The 18,898-nt window shown below is 36.0% G+C and overlaps 1 protein-coding gene across 3 annotated transcripts in view; it reads left to right on the top strand.

The window, feature by feature from the left end:
* PALS1 (protein associated with LIN7 1, MAGUK p55 family member) overlaps positions 1-18,898 on the top strand; it is a 55,313-nt gene that overhangs the window by 2,941 nt on the left and 33,474 nt on the right. For 2 of the 3 annotated variants that reach the window (XM_061997993.1, XM_061997994.1), the window contains exon 2: positions 17,410-17,471. The exons of the other annotated variant lie outside the window; for it this stretch is intronic. The gene's annotated coding sequence lies outside the window, so the exon portion shown is untranslated. The remainder of the gene's footprint in view (positions 1-17,409; positions 17,472-18,898) is intronic. 3 annotated transcript variants of the gene reach the window in all.

The raw sequence follows: 18,898 nt of genomic DNA, 5'->3' as shown, positions 1-18,898 counted from the left end.
GTAGTTTATATACCAGGCTATTTAATGTTTAATTTCATTTTAGGGTTTTTAACTGGAGGTAATAAACTATGTATGTTGGTGAAGTCATGATTTATATTGCAAGAGTGTCTAACTGCATACTAACATACTATACTAGTACTGTAACTCCCAAAGCTCGCGTCAGTTAAATTAAAAAGCAAACAGAGATACTATTAGTAAAGCACATTGTACAAGGAGTGCTTCTGTTCTCTGAAGCAAAAAAGGCAATAACACCTAATCGTACAGACCTTTTTAGCAGAAAAGGTTATGATATTGAATTTATTTACTGATGGGTAAATGGTTTGAGTTCATGTCCAATATGGTGAGATTTGGGGGAGTAAATGCCTTGACAGCTGGGCCACTGGGTGTTTGAGTTTGAGGTGTTTCCAGACACCAGCCACTTTCACTCTTGAGGAGTAGTATTCACTTGGGAAGGGAGTGAATGGAGTTTGTATCCCAGAGACTGACTGGCAAGAACTGTGATCAAGCGCAAATTCGTAACGAAGCACAAATTAATGATAAGAACCTAGATCTCCTTGTTACAGGCGAGGTATTGCAAGAGCAGAGGAAAGGGATTTTTTTTTTTTTCCCTTTCCCTAGCATGGTGTGAAGTTTTGGAGACTTATAGCTCTGATCTTATCTATCTTGGACAATTCATACTCATGTTGAGTATATTTGAACAGCACTTGTAATATGCACTTCCCGTTGTATAGCAGAGCTTGGTTGCCTATCTGTTGGTTGTAAAGTCTGGCATGATGTTTAGACTCTGGTTTGGATCTAATTCAGCTTTCTTATAAGATGCCAAATAATTAGATTAAAAAAGGTAATTATTTCAACATAGTGATAATTATTGTCTGCTACACACAGATCACCTCAGTGCCTTTATATTTCCTGAAGTGATTTGCCTGTTGAATCATGTATATGTTCTGGATGGCCATAATTGTCCTCTGAAGAAAAATAACAAGTAACAAATAGTTCATGTGATTTTATGTTAGCATTTTTAATACTTTTGGTTTGCCTCTAGTTTTTCATTTTTTAAAATTTCCTCTCTAGGATTAGAGAAAGGGCTTGACAGTTGATACATGTGACAGTGCACCTTGTGGTCGTTAATCATAAACTTTTGTATCTGAATGTGCTGTACTTTATCAGTATAGAAAATAAACTCATCTCCTGTGAAGTTTGAACAGATAAGCAGGTGATATAATAGATAGAAACTCTGGAAAAAGGTAGTTCTTAAGAAAAATAAGATAAGAACCAAACTGCAAGTTGCATTCATGTCTTGCATCAGGATCTTCTGAGGGAGCTTTTGGAAGATGAATCTCCAGATGAATCAGGAGACTCAAATGTTGGGTTTGATGTTTTCCTTGTGTGTGTGGCGAGGAGTAGGTTAGAACCAGGAACTATTTCTGGTAAGTATGTGTTAAAAAGGACAGGACAGTTAAGTGATCCTTTATAAAAGGTATAAGGAGTATGCAAGTGTGGTAGTAGTCAGCATGTTATCATCTAAAGCATGTACCCATGTATATGCATCAACCATTACATAAATAGGCCGTGTAAATTGACTCATATTCATAGCATGACATTGTTCAGAGGTTTCATTGTTCAGAGAACTTTTCAAGCTCTCTAGAAAATTGAAATCTGCAAAACTAGAAAGTTTTGATAACTGGGAAGTGCCAGTGCAATCTCAGGAGCTGCTCTTTGACCTGGCAGTGGTGCTGGGAGGTGGCTGTATGCATTCCGAGTCTGTTCCCAGGGATAAGTGTATGTTTTTAAAGTCAGGAATAAGAGTCTGGAAAAGAATTACTCATTTAGGTACCAGTAGTGTTGAGTGGAGTTTTGAGTACAAATGTGTGAGATCAAAGAAAGTCAATGTATTCAGTGCTTAAAAGCGCCACTTCTCATTTCAACTGTGTATTACAAAGATTGCCAGCGATACATGTGAGCTGCTGTTAGCCATGTGATGACATAGGAGTGACTTGTATTTAATGACATGTCTACAAAAGAGCAGTGAAGCTTAAAAGGTTCACCTTGTTCAAGGCTGAGGGCAAGTAATATATAACTGATATGATATCTTGATAAAAACATTGAGAGAAATTACTTCACTTTCACCTACCTGGAGACAAATCTTCATCTTCGTTTGGGTGGCCCCAGAGATCAGCTGAGACAACTCTCATCTGAATATTCAAAGGTAAAGCCAAGTGTTCTTTTAATATCTTCACAATTAAGGTCAACTAAGGTAATATGTTTTGGTAATAGCTTCTCTATTAATAACTTATTGAGAAGCTGGTGTTCAGCGTGGCAGAGGAGAAGTCTAGGGAGAGAGGAATATTTTCCTGCATGATGCTTATGGTACTGAGTTAAATTTTTCAGCACAACAGATAACCATGACACCTTTTCCTTGAGATTTAGGCACAGTAGTATCACAAGTTAAAGCTTGACCTTACTATCAGATCATGCAGTGTTGTCATGGTTGAGAACTTGTGGTCAGCCTTTTTGGCAAAACTTTGTCATGTTTTACCAAATTGCCATTGACTTGTCAGGTACTGTTAATGAAACTTGAGATAGATTAATCATTCATTAATACAGTGCACCTTGGCTAGGAAAATAAAAGTTACTTTTGTAGAAAAACTTGTGTTACATTTGTGTTAAACTTGTGTTATTGTGTGCAGTAGAAACTAACTCCATGTCTTGTATTGGCTAAGAGAACATGTTATTAATTCCTCTGGTATGTCCTGTTTCCTAAATGTTCTCTTATCTCTGAAGGCAGCACTCTTGCATTCAGGTTAAGCATTGAGATTCCAAACAGATGAGGGTTTGGATTGTATTGGTTTTTATGATATTAATTGTACTTCTTGTGTATATCCTTGTTTTCAGAGAAAAAAATCTCTTCTTCCCGATGTCTGAAAGGGCATATGGTGACAGTAGACAAACTTTATTCCTGTGTTGGTGGGAGATTATAACATTAGTGGACATCACATGCCTGTTGCAGAATCATTTCCTGTAGGATCAAGCCGTGATGGAGTTGCTTAGTGCTAGCATGCAGTGGCATTTACATTTTGTTTGAATGATATTAGAAGTTCTCAAATGCAAGCAAGAAGGAAAGTGAGTTGAAGTGGAACTGAATATATGTATGTAAAAGTAGTGGTTGTTGTAGGATAATTAAAACAACATAGTGCAAGCTTTTACCTTGTCATTTTTTTCTAGTAATTGAGATTGTTCTAAATTAGTAACCTAATTACTTACACGGAGGAATTAGCACAGTGTCTTACTTAAAGTGATGTAAAAGCTGATCAGCTCTGCATTGTCTTGTTTGACTGACTAAATGACTTGTGAACCCAGCAGTATTGGTTGTGTCCACTGGAATAGTCTGTTTCATACCATTCATGGCACTAAAAATCTGCTTAAGCCTAAATTCTTGTTAGATTTGTAGACTTTTTCTGCTGAATTATCCATTTATTTCTTGCCTGTTCATAGAATATTTATGTGATGTGTGTTGGCGATCTTCTCTCAAGATTTTAACTATTGTCTCTGTTAGATCTTCTGGTGCTTGTGTTCTCTCATTACAGCTTTGATATATTGAAAGATACCCCTTCTACTTCAACAGGAAATTTCTCGATAATGAGAGTGAATTTTAGCAGGAATGTTACTTTTTATGGGATCTAATAATGCCTATTGTACTGTGCAAAACAAGGTAGTTCAGTACCAGGAGATAAAGAAATAATTTTTAACAAGTGTGCGATGGGATATTTAGATGTCTGTGAAGTGTAATAAAATTGGACCGGACTCCTAGCTTCTGTAGAACTGTCAGGAGAGTTATCTTTAACCATAGTGTCTGTTTGCTGTGCTTTATGTAGTGTGAGTGACAGATATAAAGCAAACAAAGTGCTAAATGTATTGGGAAAGGCATTTAGATAACAGAAGACATCACATTGCATCTATGCAAAACTCTGTTCTTCATTCTTTTCTACAGTTCATGTCTCTGTGTTTAAAGGAAGTACAGAGCAGAACTAGAAAAAAAAAAAAGACAGAAAAGGGCAACAAAACCAGTCAAGGGATTGAGGGATGGAGCCTTACAAGAGGCTAGAAAGACTGGAACCCTTTAGTTGGAAGGGGATGTGATAGAGACCTTTTTTGGGGGGAAAACCCCCACCATAGAGGTTATGGGTCTTATAAATGCAGGACACAGTTGATTTAGATGATAGGTTTGAAACAGGTAAAAGAAAGTGGTGCTTCACATGCTGGGTGGTGAACTACTAGCATTTATTGTCATAGAAGTTTGTGGAGGCAAGCAATATCAGCATGTTCAAAAAGTGGTTTGTTGTCCATTTACAGATCTGTTTAATGGTTCATAATTGAATAGTCAGGGATGTACCATCTGATGTCCTTCACCAATTGAACTTCTGGGTGCCCAAGTTATCCCTAAACAGAGTGTTTGACTGACACTGTCCAATGAAGTGTTCTGGACTTGATGGACCATTGGTCAGACTCGTTAGGACATTGCTATATTCTTATCGTAAACACCAAGAAACTGTTTTATGCTATACTGAAATTTGTTCTGTAAAAGTGTCCTAGATTATTGGAACAGGGTACTGTGCTGAACTGGGCTACAACCATGTAGCAAGCTGGTTTTTTTTGAGGTTGTTTTGATGTTTTTTAGTAAAAGGACTGAAGAGCTGGAAAATCTCAGCAAGGGATTAATAATATAACAATTTAATAAATCAATCACAATGAAATGATCTCTACAAAAAAATGGCCTGTTTAATCTAACTTGGAATTCTGTATTGATCGCTCAGTTTTGATCAGTGGAAAACAAGCAAAGTTGGATAGGACTCTCTGTTACAAATGCATCTGTATTATGCTGGACTTTGAATTTCCATGATGTACTCATTTGAAAAAGCAAAAGTATCTTGGAAGCTAAAAACATCAGTTAAAGGTGTGTGGGAGGATACAATCTGCCTAAGTCAACAGCGAGTCCTTACTATATACAAGCTCTTTTTGAAGCCTTGGGTGTGATTTTTAGTGGCTGATCAGTAGTGGTTCTTAATTTATAAATGTTGTATGTATTTAATCATAATAAAAAGTACTAGGGTAGTAGCTGCGTGGTACAAATTTCAGGAATTTTACTTAGGTGAAATATCACTTCTATAGTAGTAAATATTTGCATATATATATATTTCAATTTAATGAGATAAATCACAAGCTTGAATTTATATATGCTTTGTCCCCTAAGCCAGTTTTTAACTTCTGTTGGTGAGAACTTCACACAGTTTCTCCTTCTGTCAATATTTTAAAAGTATTTTCTATACAAATATTTAAGGACCAAAGCTGCATACCTAAGTGACTGTTTGGTAAATGTAGGCTAGTTTCTGTTTCCTCTTAAGTGCACATTCTTGTCAAATCTTAGAAAAATATTTAGCATTGTTCCTTTGGTATTGCATGTGATAGTGCTCCTGATAACTTCAATAGTTGGGACTTCATGTCATAATTAAAATTCTGTGTAAAATTTCAGTTCTTGATTTCTTAAAGCTAATTTGAAATTTAGTATTCTGCCTTTAAGGTACACGATGTGACTAATCAATGCCTGTTAATTCCTAATTGTTTAGCAGTTCACATTTTGCTTTTGACACTTGTTGATTGAGAGTCTGTGTTTTATTCTAGGCTGGATTTGTGACAAGTGGCACATCTAATTCTGGCTACTTGGAAGAAATTTAGATTGCAACTATAGCTGTGGGAATCCATCCCGGATCTGGTGATGATATTTTTCTACCTTTCCCAGCTCAACTTCTCTGCTCTAGTTCATCATTTGCACAATTATCAGAAGTGCTTATTCTCAGTCATTACAGTTCATGTGTAATGTCTGACCTAAGCTAAGATGCTTGTTTTAGCACTGACATGTCTGAGGTGTCAGCACACATTCCCTTCTGATAAGTCTGCTTTTGGGATCAGTGACTTCTGGTGAGAGCAGAGTCTACAGCTGAGGATAGTAACTTAATCTGCTACAACAAGATTTGCTAGAGCTTGTCTATCAACATCTTTAAGCTTGTGGTCCTTTCAGCTCAGTCTCTTACACAGCCTTATTTTCTTTTTTATTAAAAAAAAAAAAACACAAGGAGAAACAATTTGCCTTATGGTCTCTTTGCAACAAATTTCATGTCTAATTTCTGACTTAGAGAAACCCATAAATAATCAAGCATATTATTGCTGACCATTACACCTTTGTGGGAGTCATTATGTTGGTGTATTCTTATAGGTATATTTCTGAAAAAAAAATATTTAACAGGTCAAACTTGCACTAGAACCATGCAGAAATGCAATGCATTGATTCAGCATATATAACCACAAAGAGTGCGTAATCAAAAGCGAAATAGAGACAGTATCTATTACTCAAAGTAAAACTGAAACGTAGTGCATGGTAACTATTTGAATAGGTGCTTAAAGTTTAGATGAATAAGAAAAGTATGTTTATGGATTTAGCCTGTTAAAACTTAAAAGTGCTGTAATAAATACCTCTGGTTAGTGTTCTGAATTCCAGGACTGGTATTGAAAGAATATAGGTGCATAGTTAGAACGATTTGAGTTAGTGAAGCACAAAGATATCAGTAAATCTCATTAGCCTCAAATAATAGATTCTGATTTCAATACTTAATTTATTAGGTGATTTTTTTTTTTTTTCCTGGAGCTCAGCGTATTTTTAGTCTGTGAATGTTGACTGTCTGGAAGTAGTTATATCTCTTTTCATTAATGTGGAATTCATCAAGAACAAAAGTTATGAATGCTGATTCTGTTGGATGTTGGACTTCCAAACTGGACTTCCGTTCCAAAACTCTGGAAGTGTTGGATGAAGTCTGATCATCTGTGAGATCTAGAACATCTCAAACTGTGGGATACCTAAACCTTTCTAGTTTTGCTCCATTGTTGCTGCTTTGGAAAAAATTAAAATTGTTAGTGCAAGCAATGTAGCCTTGGTAGTGCTGGAACAAAATTCACTGCCTGTGTTGCTGAGATGATTTGCAGTCTCTGGGAACTGTAGAAGTACAACTCCTCTCAAAACACCTTCTTCAAATTCAGTAGGATAGAACCATTTTAGTTAACAATGTGTCTTTGATAAACAGATATGTCAGGTAAAATAGTTGCTTTGATTTTAAAAGTTGTAAATTTCTACAGATTAAAAGCTAAGATTGTAGAATTGATACAGAAAACTGAATGCATTGTTTTAAGTATTGGGGTTCCTGTGTGATTAGTCCGTTGTTTCTGCTGAGAATCGCTAATAGCTGTCGCACTGATTTTTTTTTTTTTTTTGTGGTTTTAAGGTACAAACTAACCTAAATGGCATTGTAATAATTCAGTTTGAAGTGACAAAATAGAAATAATGGACAATAGATAATCTACATCCTCAAATATGTTTCTGTTTCCTCAGTAGCTTGTGGTAAAAAGTAATGGTAAAATTTAGAAACTCCATCAAGACCCACGGAAAATCAGATACACTTGTTTTCATTTGCCTTACACAGTTGATTGAATTGGCACTAAAGATTAAATCTAGTGACCAGAATTGCCAGTTGATTGCTCTGAGTAATTGGCACATGAACAGCATTGCAGCACTTTTTCAGGAGGTCAGTATTTTTCTGATGTTACTAGTGACTTTTGTTTTATATGCTTAGGATCCAAACAAACTGGTAGTCAATGTAGTGTTCCTGTCTTGTTCAGGAAAAGTCTCTGGGTTTTTTGATTGTGTTTTATTTCTTCTCCTACAGAAAGAAAATCTTGGTATTAAATGCTCCCTTAGGACAAGAACCTATATTCTCACTCTGCAAGGTTAGAAAGTCTTGGAACCTTGTTTTTTGAGTGTATGTAACAAGTGCTCAGAGGGTTGATGGGGAAGAGATGCTAATAAAAAAATCTCTATCTGTGAGGCATCAGTACAATCATCAGAGAAGCTACTTTCAGGGAAGGTACCATTGCTGTTCACAGTGTAGAAACAAGAATTGCATGTTCTAGTGACTAAAGAATTTAAGGTTAGTGCCCAGACAGAAGCCTATCACCTGGCCAGGACCTTGCAGAGCCGTACTGTAGGATGTGCTGGAGTGTCAAGGAGGGAGCAATCTATTATCTGAGAGCCGTCTTCTGTTTTATTCATGATTAAAATGCAGTTGCCTGAACTAATAAGTTGTCAAGAACTTGGAGAGCCTGGTTAGCATAGCACAGACAGAAATTACATTCAGCATGATTTATTAATTTCAGACCACTACTGGTTGTGCCAGACCCAGGGACTCACAGAGTCACTTGTTTTTTACTTAGTGTGGTTCTTTTGCTCTCTGTCTCACCCTCTAAACTCCTGTCTGCGGGCTTTGCTTCATGCGAAGTTCTCCAGTCTGTTACTACTCAGTAGGGATATTGACTAAAATATTTATATTGCAGATTTAAAATGTATTTTATGTTAGCCATTATACTTGAGTAGTACTTTGAAAGTTGTGCTAGAAAAGTGTTCTGAATTGACCTGTGGTCTTGTCAGACCTCTTGATTATACTCCTGTGGTGGAAAAAAGTTACTGGGTGAAGAAAAATTGAGGCAATTTGAGGTCCTGACATGCTTCTGCTTGAGATGGGGAATGGAGGCAGCCAGTAACGTTGCTATAAGAATACTGTTTAGCTGTTACACTTGTGTGGTGACTCAACTGAAATTATATCCTTGTATTTGGATGTCTTCCAGTTTACACAGCTATTTGGATCCTTTTGTATACTATACATGAGACAGTCTTTTAAAGTAGTGATATTTGTAAGCAGTTTCTTTTTGTAAGGACACCAGTTTTTTGCTCTAACTTATGCTGAATAGTCTGTTCTTCTAATTAGGAATTCATGATTTAACTACCATATTGTATTCCTTGTCTGTACGTCATTTTGTGGATTTCCTTAGTTTCACGTAACCTGTAAACCTTATTGTGTCTCTAGTTTATGCTACTCATCTTTAGATCCTTCTGATTCTTCTAAGAAGATGAGCAAAACCTATTTTGGGTGAAGGTGTGCATTGTTTTCTTTGCATAACAGAAAGCTGAAGGTCCCTAACTTGATTGGTTTATCTTAATAGAGACTAGTCTAGTTTAATTTCTAGAAGAAAGGGTCAAATATGTTTGTCATAATGTGATCTAATACATTTGAAAAAATGCCATTGACAAGAAATAATTTGCAACAACCCAGGTACACGTCAAGAAAACATTGCTTAAATAGTGGTCTTATTTGCACTGGGTGACATTATTGGATTGTATTCTAATAGATTCTATAATTCTTATTTATGCCAGAGCCCAGAAGCTCCTGTTTTTAAGTGGAACTCAAAATTCCTAGTCCCAAATCTATGTTTATAAAGTTCTTTTGAAGTTAAGAAAGCAGATACAAATCAAGATGTCAATGAATGCTATCTGCCATGCAATACTACTTTGCCCCTGGATCGCTTTTTGCTGATCACACAGCAGCGTTCTGGAGTGGTTTAGGGTTTTATTTGTTCTTTCACTTAACCATGTAAGCACATGGAATTTTCTTGTGCATGTTTTGTCTGATTTTTAGATACAAACTGGTTCTTCTATACCCAGTAAGAGTTGGTAACAATTTAGCTTTTAAAAATATGTAAGTCTTCAAAAATTGCAGTTGTTTTGGTGGTGAAAAGGTACATGTTAGAGCTTTTTACTATTGAAAATGGGAGGTGTCTTTCTCCTGGGCTTTTCTGCCATTTTATTCCACTGAAGTGGCTTGTGGAGAGCTTCAGTGATGCTAAAGCTAGTGTTAAATAAGCAAGTAAAGGGGTTTGGAATAAGGTGAAGGATGTCTCTGTCTTGCCGAATCAAAGCTCAAGTAGGAAAACTGGTAGGAAGAAGTAACTGTAACTTGAGATTGGTGAGGGACATGGATATATGTGTGTGAGACGTGGATATTGTTGCATCCTGAAGTTTGTCAGCTGGATGCTCCAGTACATTGTGAGAGTTTGTTGCTGTAAAATCTTGAAAAAGTATGTTTAGGAAAAGTAATTTTCTATTTGGTCGATCTCCTTGAATTACTGGCCAAGAGAAGGACCAAGTATTTTCAAGTTTCGCAGTGAGGAAGCAGAGATATACAGTAAAGAGAGTTCTTACTGCCTTTCAGATGTTCAAGATTTGTGTGATTAGGGTCCTTATGAAGTTTCTCAACTGAAACCTGTTCTGTAAACCTGACTTTCTTAAAGTGACGTCAGTGAAGATGTGTCACACTCTTACAGCTTTGGTGCTTCACAGAGATATTCAGGGGTTTGTTTGCAAAATTTTCTGCTTTGTCCTATTGTTCACAAGGTAGATTCACCAGACTAGATTCTTAAAATTTCTACATGCATAACTTTTTCAGTTTAATTTTAATCTTATTTCTATACGTGAATCAGAGTAAATACTCCTTCTTTCCCATCTTCATCATACAGAGGAGACAGAGTTTATCTTTCCCAGTGGACCACAGCTTTCACTCTTTACTGTTGCCATCTGACTGACCTCTTTGATCTGAACAGCTTTGTACAAAAACAGTGGCAGCTTCTGAAGCAGCATACAGAAATGCTGATATTGGCACGAAGCCCCACATCCAGTTAGTGCTCTTGCTGTCTGTTCTGTCATCTTAGCCTTGCCCTTTGATGCTGGATTCTGCTTTTTATACAAGCAGGAAATTTAGAGTAATTAAATTTTGCTAGTCTTTTGATTATTGCTTGAATGAAAAATTACTCTGTTTTCTCCCATTAGTTTATATTGTTTAGTTCTAGACTGTCTACTTTTTTTCTCTTCTTTTTCCTTGCCTGCATTTTCATTTGCTTCTCTGGCTTTTCTCAGGGGAAAGAACAAGCTTCATCCTTACCAGCATTCATACCATACTCAAGTTTTAGTGATTGTGAAGCAGCAGTTGGAGTCCTGACACCTGGTTTTTCAGCAGGGCAAGGCTGCTGAGAATATTTCAGGCTGTCCTGACCACGTCATTGATAGTGAGTGCCACTATTTGTGGCATATTTTAGTAATCAGTTTTACTTGTGATAACTTCGTAATTGTAACAGTGTTTTCCAGAAGGTTTCATTTTCATGGACTGTTGTTAGAGTGCTGATTTTTCTCTACCTCTAGAGGAAAGCACCTGTCTCTGTGGACTGTGCATGAGAGGGTAGCATCCAAGATCATCATTTTGCTGAAGGATTTAAAAAGTATCCACTCAAAAGTTCATATTTTTAAAGTTATTTTAATGTAAATTTAAGAAAGAGGTACTTATGCCCAGAGTGGTTATCTTTATTCAAAGAATTAATACAGTAAAACCTGTTAAAGGCTAATTTACTGAAGGCTTTATTCTTTAACTGAAACTAGAACTGCCAAATATGCAGCTTATATTCTTAGCTAAGCTTAATTATGGGAAATTTGGCTCTAGGCTTTTGAATTTAATAGCTTATCTTCAGCATGTTCTTACGGAGACCAAATTCTAATAAGTTTTTTCCAAAGGAGTCAATACTGTGGTTCTTTTGGAATGAAACTAAATAATGATTAGTGAAGACATGGGTACCTAAAGTGGTTATAGATGACTTTGTTTGCAGTTTGTCTTTTTAATGATTTTGAGACAAGAATTTTGTACTTTGATTCAGAAGTATCTGATGTCTTGAGTTCTAAATATTAGGGCAATGGAGTACTGTGATGTTTTCTTTAAAGATATTTATCGGCTATGTTGATGTAATACATATAAACATGTTTGCACCTACTGGTATGTAGGACTTGTACAGACTTAATCTTTAGGTATTTGAGTGTGTGTGATTGAGCAATACTTAGAAGAATCGATAGCTTTTTGAATGTATTCTTAATATTTAGTGCCCTGTTGTATAATATATATATACCATTTACTTCACTGAGCATGAAGTGCAAAGATATTCTGCGTTCATCAGTTGAAGGTGTTCTGTGTCTCATAACAAGATATCTGAGTTGCAGAGATCTGACAGCAGCAGAAGGAAAACTGTTTTAGAGAAGTTTCACTATCTTGCATCTATAAATTTTTATTTAACTTAATTTTTATGCACACTCAAGTAGAAGTGTTACCTGAATAGCTTATCTCCTTTTTTCTACTTTTCTATTGAGAAACTTGTCATCTTTGCTTGATTATTTTAAGCTGGAGAGGAAATACTTTAAGTGTTGTATTGTGAGTTCATTGCATTAAGAGGCACGCTATGATCTTAAGGCAAAGAGGTTTCTTCTGAATTCTGCCTTCTTAGGTGTTGAATCTTTGTTCTGTAATGTGGTTTGAGAGTTCCACAGGGGGATTTACATCAGTTACGTTACCAGCGTTTTTTCCCAGACTTGTACAGTGATATTTATTATCATAGTTCAATAACTAAAGTGATAACATGGTTTTCTGGACAAGATTGTTGCACCACTACGTATGATAAAAGTTTGCCTCTCTTTGCATAGAAAGGAGTCTTACATTCATGTGAATTTACCACAATTTTCTAATGTTTTCTTAAGAAAAAGAACATCATCTTTAACGATGTTTCAGAAACTGAATGTAGTTTCTTTGACTTAGCAAAAGAGTTGAACTGTGAAAGAGCTCTACAGCCATAGTGCTTCTGGAATTTTAATTCAAGAACATGAGTTTGTTCCTGTCACAGGTTCATCTTAATTTGTGTAACTGATTTCTAATATTAGGCCCAAGAGTCAACTCTGCCTATAATAGGAGAGAGACTGGTTTTATAAGGTACAGAATGTCTCTGATGCTATGTTTTTATAGCCTTTGTGAAACTTTCTCATGCATTTTTATTATGAAGTCTAGTAATGCAGGTTATTTACAAAGCATCTAATTTTCATATAATATATTGAAATTCTGGTAGTACTTTATGTAAAATTATTTTTCTACAAGTTTTCTTCATGACCTGTGTTCTAAGCAACTTGATATTGTAAGTTTGTTGTACTCTAAGGCAAGAGTTCTTTGGTCATGGTTGGCATCGTTCTCCTAAGTTTAACAGAATGTTGCGATGAATATTGGGAAAACTTGAAATAAAGATGTAGTTTTCCAAGTGATTACACCCATATGTGAATTACATTGTATAGATATATGTATGCCTGAGGTGGCAGTAACTTTATTTCCGTTAGTGTTGAACCAGTAGGTGTACCACATCATGCCTTCTACTGCAAGTACTCAGAAAATTAAAATTTATCTGTGGCTGCTGTCCCCTGTAACCAAAAAAAGCTTTTTTTGTTGGGTCATGTATTCTCATCTTTTGTGTTTGTACTATTTACATAAAGATAGTAGATTGAGAATAGTACTTGAGTATTTTCAAGTAATGAATGTACAGCAATGTTCAGACTTTTCAGTAGGACCTCCTTTCATGCTTTCAATATGGGCATTCAATTTACCATTTTTGTTTGCGAGGAAATATGCTTAAAGATAAATGCTAGGTTTGTGGTTTTTTAATACCACTGTGTTTCAGGTTATGTGTTTTAAGGGAAACCAGTAGGTTCTTTTAACTGTCCTGTTTACAACATTAGGAAGGGGTGCGGTTGTAGGTGTGTGGTTGCTTTTTATGTAGCGGCTTTTATTTTTTGTGAGTTTTGTTTGGGTTTTTTTTAGGATGTAAAGCTCTTACAAAATTAGTAGCTGTTGATGAGACTTTTGTTGGGATGAGGGGAATTCACAGAATATGGTTCCATGAGATGAGATTCAATTGGAGTGGGCTTTCTATTGCAGTGGACATTTCTACTTGTCTCTGTCCTCACCTCTTCACCATCTTGGTCTCAACTGTTTGTTTCTGCCGCCTTGTGTGAGTCCCATCACCTTTCAGATTCAGAGCTGTTTTAGCATGCTGCTTTGACCAAAACCAACTGAACAAAAATATTTTGTAGCATTCTGCAGTCTTGTTGAATGAAGGTTTAATAGCTTCAAAGCTATCACAGATGGTATTGACTGTACAACACAGAAGTGGAGAGGGTAGGGGAGCAGTCAAGATAAACAAGTATGAGACTGCAGTCTTAGGCAGCAGAAAACTAGCCCAGCTTAACAGTCTAAGGAATCATACTGACAGTCAGTCTCTCTTCCAGTTCTTGTCATAAATTCATGAGCTATTCCATCTCTGTTTGTAAGAATCTGAAAGTAGGGCACACTTGAAAGCCTAGTCAGCTTTGTTCTGTGCTCACAGTTGGGGAGTTAGCTGTGCACAAACATATGAATTGTGTGATTTCCCTGAAGAAATTATTGAAATGTTTTTCAGATATTAAATAAAGTTTCTGACACAATGTAAGGAAAGCAAAACACTTTGTAAATTCTGAATGGTTGTTTCAGTCTGCAAAATATTAACTTCTGACTTTACTGCTTGCCTTCTATTTCTCAGGGTTGAGAAACATTCCAGCAGACTTCATGGACATGAATTCACTTGAGCATAATCCTTCTGTGCAAACTCTGACTGTCACCAATTATTCCTTTGGTGAATATTCACCATAGTGTTTACCCTGGTTGAGGATGGAGTCTGTCTTTTGTAATAGCAAGAGCTTCTGTCTTCCTTGCCTAACAGAACATCTCAGTGTAGTACTAATATTGAAATGGATATTGTAGAAAAAAATGACATACACTGCATGGCTGGTATATCTTTCTTACATTGTCCTCCAGAAAAAGCAATTACGTATGATGTTAAATAGAAAGAGAAAACCTTACAGAAGGGAAAGTCCTTCAGAAGGAAACTGGTAAAACTTAGGCAGCAGTTTTTTTAGGTATTTGTGTAGTGGCACAGTTACCACAGTCTCAGATGACTTTAGGAATGAAAAAAGTATGGCATCAAAGACCTCAGTATCTAAAATAGTTTGTGGGTTATAACTATAAATAACTAGAGAAGAGATCAAACGAAATGTGGTTGTTCTGAGTTTGTGATGTGTTAAGTGACTGAATTCTGTGCAGAGATAATCAGTAGTACACTTTTGTGGTTTATGTTCTATATTCCAGAATTTCAATCTTCATAAATCTCGATTCATTTTTCTGGTCAGAAAAAAAAGTCAGAAGATCCTTATCTTCTTCACCCCCCTATCTGCATCCCACCCCTCATACCTGTGAGTAGTATAGTGATGGAGCTAATCAGGTTAAATCATTAAGGACGCTTATTCAGATAATAATGGAAAAAAAGTGGTGAGAAGAGAGCCCAAGGAGGAAGACTACCTAAAAAAGGCTAGCACATGTATATTCATTAGGTAACATTGTGAGACTTTGCCTTTTGAACTTGCAAAGCCTACATAAAGTTGTGTTGTCCATAGATTTAGCTTCTTTGAAGACTGTTGAATTAGTTAATGTCTTCGGATGAAAGCCTCTGAGGAATTTCTCTTTTCTTTAGATGATGTTTCTAAATGTGTTTATCTGATTCACCAGGTATTGGAACATCAAGATGTAAATAAAAAAGAAATTTCTCTTTCCAGAGAACATTGTAAATATGTCTTAAGAACAACGTGCTATTCAGGGCTATTGCCGTCTTGTAGGAATTTAAATGTCAGATGAGATGGAAATTGTGAAACATAGTATCTTTAATTTGGGATTAGTTAGTATAGTTTTCATTCAGTCATCTCTCTGAATGAATGTTTACTATTTATTCTATGTTTTATATAATGAAACAGTGGCAAGCACTGATGTTAAAGTTAACACACTAAAAACATAGGAATTAAAGTAAGACCAGTGTGTAAGAGTCAGCCAAAAAGGATACAATTTGAAGGGAATATGGGAATCTTATTTGAGAACTAAAACAGCAGCTGTGTTTTTAATTTCAAAAATATGACCACTGTTTGAAACAGACAGGCATGTTTACTTTTAAGACAATTAAATCTGAAGTCTTAACTCACTGTGAACAGGTGATAAGAAATGACCATCTCCTTAGCATGCTTCTGGCTGTCCCTGAGATCTGTTAACAATCCCTGGAATTCTAGGAATTTCTTTGCTCTTCACTTGCTACGCTTGAAGGCTTCTAAACGTTTGGAATGACTGCAAAATTAAGATAATTCTTGTTTTCTTTCACTGTTCTGTCATGTTTTCATTGCAGCCCATAGACATCAATGTTGTCCACACATATCTATGTATTAAAAAAAAAAAGTTTCTTATTGCAGGGATTGTTGGTGCTAAAGGTTTGATTAGATCTGGGCATTCAAATGTATGCATAGTTGTAGTCTATTCATCTAAGCCAGAGTGGGATGGTAGGGTAGTAAATCTGTACTGGTTTGAGGTAATGTGAGTATTGGTTTGAGGTAATGTGAGTATTGGACTATTTAATGAGCTATAGCGTTGTTTTCTTCTGTGAGCTGCTTTTTGAAACCCAAATGTGTGTCTTAATTTCATTAATTTCCATTAATTGGTACAGAGCCTGCCCTCTGCTTTGTCTTTCACTGAAGCAGTATTTAGATCTCAGTGCTAGCAGTTGCTTCTAAGTGCTGAAAAGGCATTTAACTATGTATAGCTCTATTTATGATACAGGTGGCAAAATGTAAACAAAAGTTATATATATATCAGTTAATATAAAATATACTTAAATGACCTTATCTTAAGTTTTTCAATCTAGACATGATTTTTAGCAAACTTCTTGAGGCCTAGTCTTGATTTGTTTCTTTTGTCATTCCCTCTTCAAAATACATCTGTAGTCACCCTGGCTGAAACTTGGTATTCCCTCTGTTGTCTACATTTCATTTGGACTAAAACAATGGAACTAAACAATGCTGATGTGTAAGTGGTAAAGCAAAGGAAATTGTGGCACATGAGCGATGTTTATCCTAAGTGTTTTCAGCTATTGTTTTTAATCTTGGTCAGCTTTGGAAGCATTTTGATTGTTTGTGCCCAGAAAAAAACCTTTATGCTGCAGTGGAAAGTCAGATTTGTGAAGACTAAAGAAAACTTATTGTTTCTACTCTACCTGTGCTGTCACTTTTAACTGATTAAAGGAGTTTGCTATTGAGATACTAATTAAGGAAGATTGCTAATAAGTCACGTATGCGGTTTTATTCACAGAGAGATTGGTAAGAATGTAAATGAGATGTAAAAGTTCCTCCCTCTGCTTATGACTGCTGTTTCTTTCATAAAAATCAGCACATTAAATTTCTTACAGTTTAGATCATGCTTATTCTAAGGGGCATTAGTGTATTTATATCTAAAAGAGATAAAATATATTATCAGAAGTAGTCTGCTGTTGTGTATTCTGCATATCTCTAATTGATTTCACTCACTTCAATCACTGAGGCTGTATGTTTTGTAATGATTGCTGTAAATAGAACAGATGAAGTACTTCAGAGGTTTTATCCGCCTCACTGCTGCAGTGTATGGAGAGATTTTTTTACCATCTACTGACTAAGCTTGTTAGAAGTCACAAAAAAGTGGGGTTTTGCCTCTGCATTTGAGTAGTTATCTCTATTTCTAACAGGACTGGAGACTGCAGTCAGAAGGTCTGGAAGCAGCAGAGTGAGCTGAGGAGCATGTGGTGAGGTGAGTCCTGCAGCTCCAGGCCTGAGTGTGGCGGAAGCTGTTAAAAGCAATGTGAAGCAGCAGCACTGGGGTCTGGCAGGGGAATGCAGGGTCCTGCAGCTGCCCTGGCACCAGAGGGACCATGGGAGGAGGAGATATCACCTCCCGGGGCCAGAGGAGAGACCCGCTGCTATTTTATTGACATTTGGTGAGGAAGACAAGTACTTGGAGTAGTGATAAGTTACAAATCTTACATTTCTTGCTTTTAATTTTGCGGCAGCAAGAATTGTTTATCCAGACTCCATCGTCTGTTGCACTGGGTGAATAAATTAAGTGTGGCCTCTTTTAGAAACATAGCCAGTGGTCTGACAGGGCTAAGAGTTAAAACAGTGACTGAGAGAAGAATTGTGTGGTGTATTACACTGAATGTTTATATAAAGCAATCTTTGGATGTATAATTTATGCTTTTGCAGTGAAACGGGTTAAAATCCATTCTTGTTTTTTATGTGCAAATGCACAATAAAATGATGAATATACTCTCTGTATGTCTCATATAGTTTGTGCGTGTATTTTGTTGCAAAGCTGCAGTTCCCGAAGAGAGGTCTGAGTGATGTGGCTGTTGCTTGATGTATTCTCTTGTTTTAATTGAAAAATGAAGACCAATACTTTATTCATGTCTGTTCTGTAGGTCATGGCCCTGTATCTTCTGAGGTTGATGGTATAGACTGGCCAGTTCTTGAGCTGTGACTCTTTTTAGTGTTCCACTGCATCAGCAAATAAACAAGCCCAATGAAATTAAACGTGTCTTAAATAGATCACAGTACTTAAGTGTAATACCAGTGCAATTAAAAAATGTTCTTCAAGTTAGATTTATAGAATTGTTATGGTTGAGTTTCCCATGTTTGCCTGTGGAGTAAATTGTTTATAAAATGTATAAAACTGAAAACTAACCTCAGCATCTGAATTTTCAGTTTCATCAATTTCTCTGTACTTTAATGTTGCAAGTTAACGTTTTTATTGCATTTGTATAACTGTAACTTAGAAAGCAGTAACAATGAAAATTACTTTTCTTTTGAGGGTTTAGCCCTTTTTGCTGTTGATCTCGCACATTAAGTGAGCATGGAATGTTAAAACCTCTTGGCATGTCTGAAAGTCCTTTGAAATACACATTGAACTCAGTTACTCTACTTGGCAGGTTTTATAATGAACTCTGATCTGAAAATGTTAGGAATAAGAGTCATATGTGTATTAAGTTTTCTTCCAATATGAAGGCTATTATAGAGTATCTAATTAGATGAAATAATGAAAAAAATATTGTAGACTTAAAAAAACAAACCAGAAGTTAGTCTTGAATGTGTTGGAGAGCTAGTGTACAGAGAATTCTTTTTTTTCTGTTACAGAATTTTTAAATTAAGCAAAAGAGTATCAAGTTGTTAAAGATTTCGTAA

Source organism: Colius striatus, chromosome 6, assembly GCF_028858725.1.
Source record: "Colius striatus isolate bColStr4 chromosome 6, bColStr4.1.hap1, whole genome shotgun sequence".
Lineage (NCBI taxonomy): Eukaryota > Metazoa > Chordata > Aves > Coliiformes > Coliidae > Colius > Colius striatus.
Note: the sequence above shows the minus strand (reverse complement) of the source record. Positions and strands in the feature narration are given on the sequence as shown.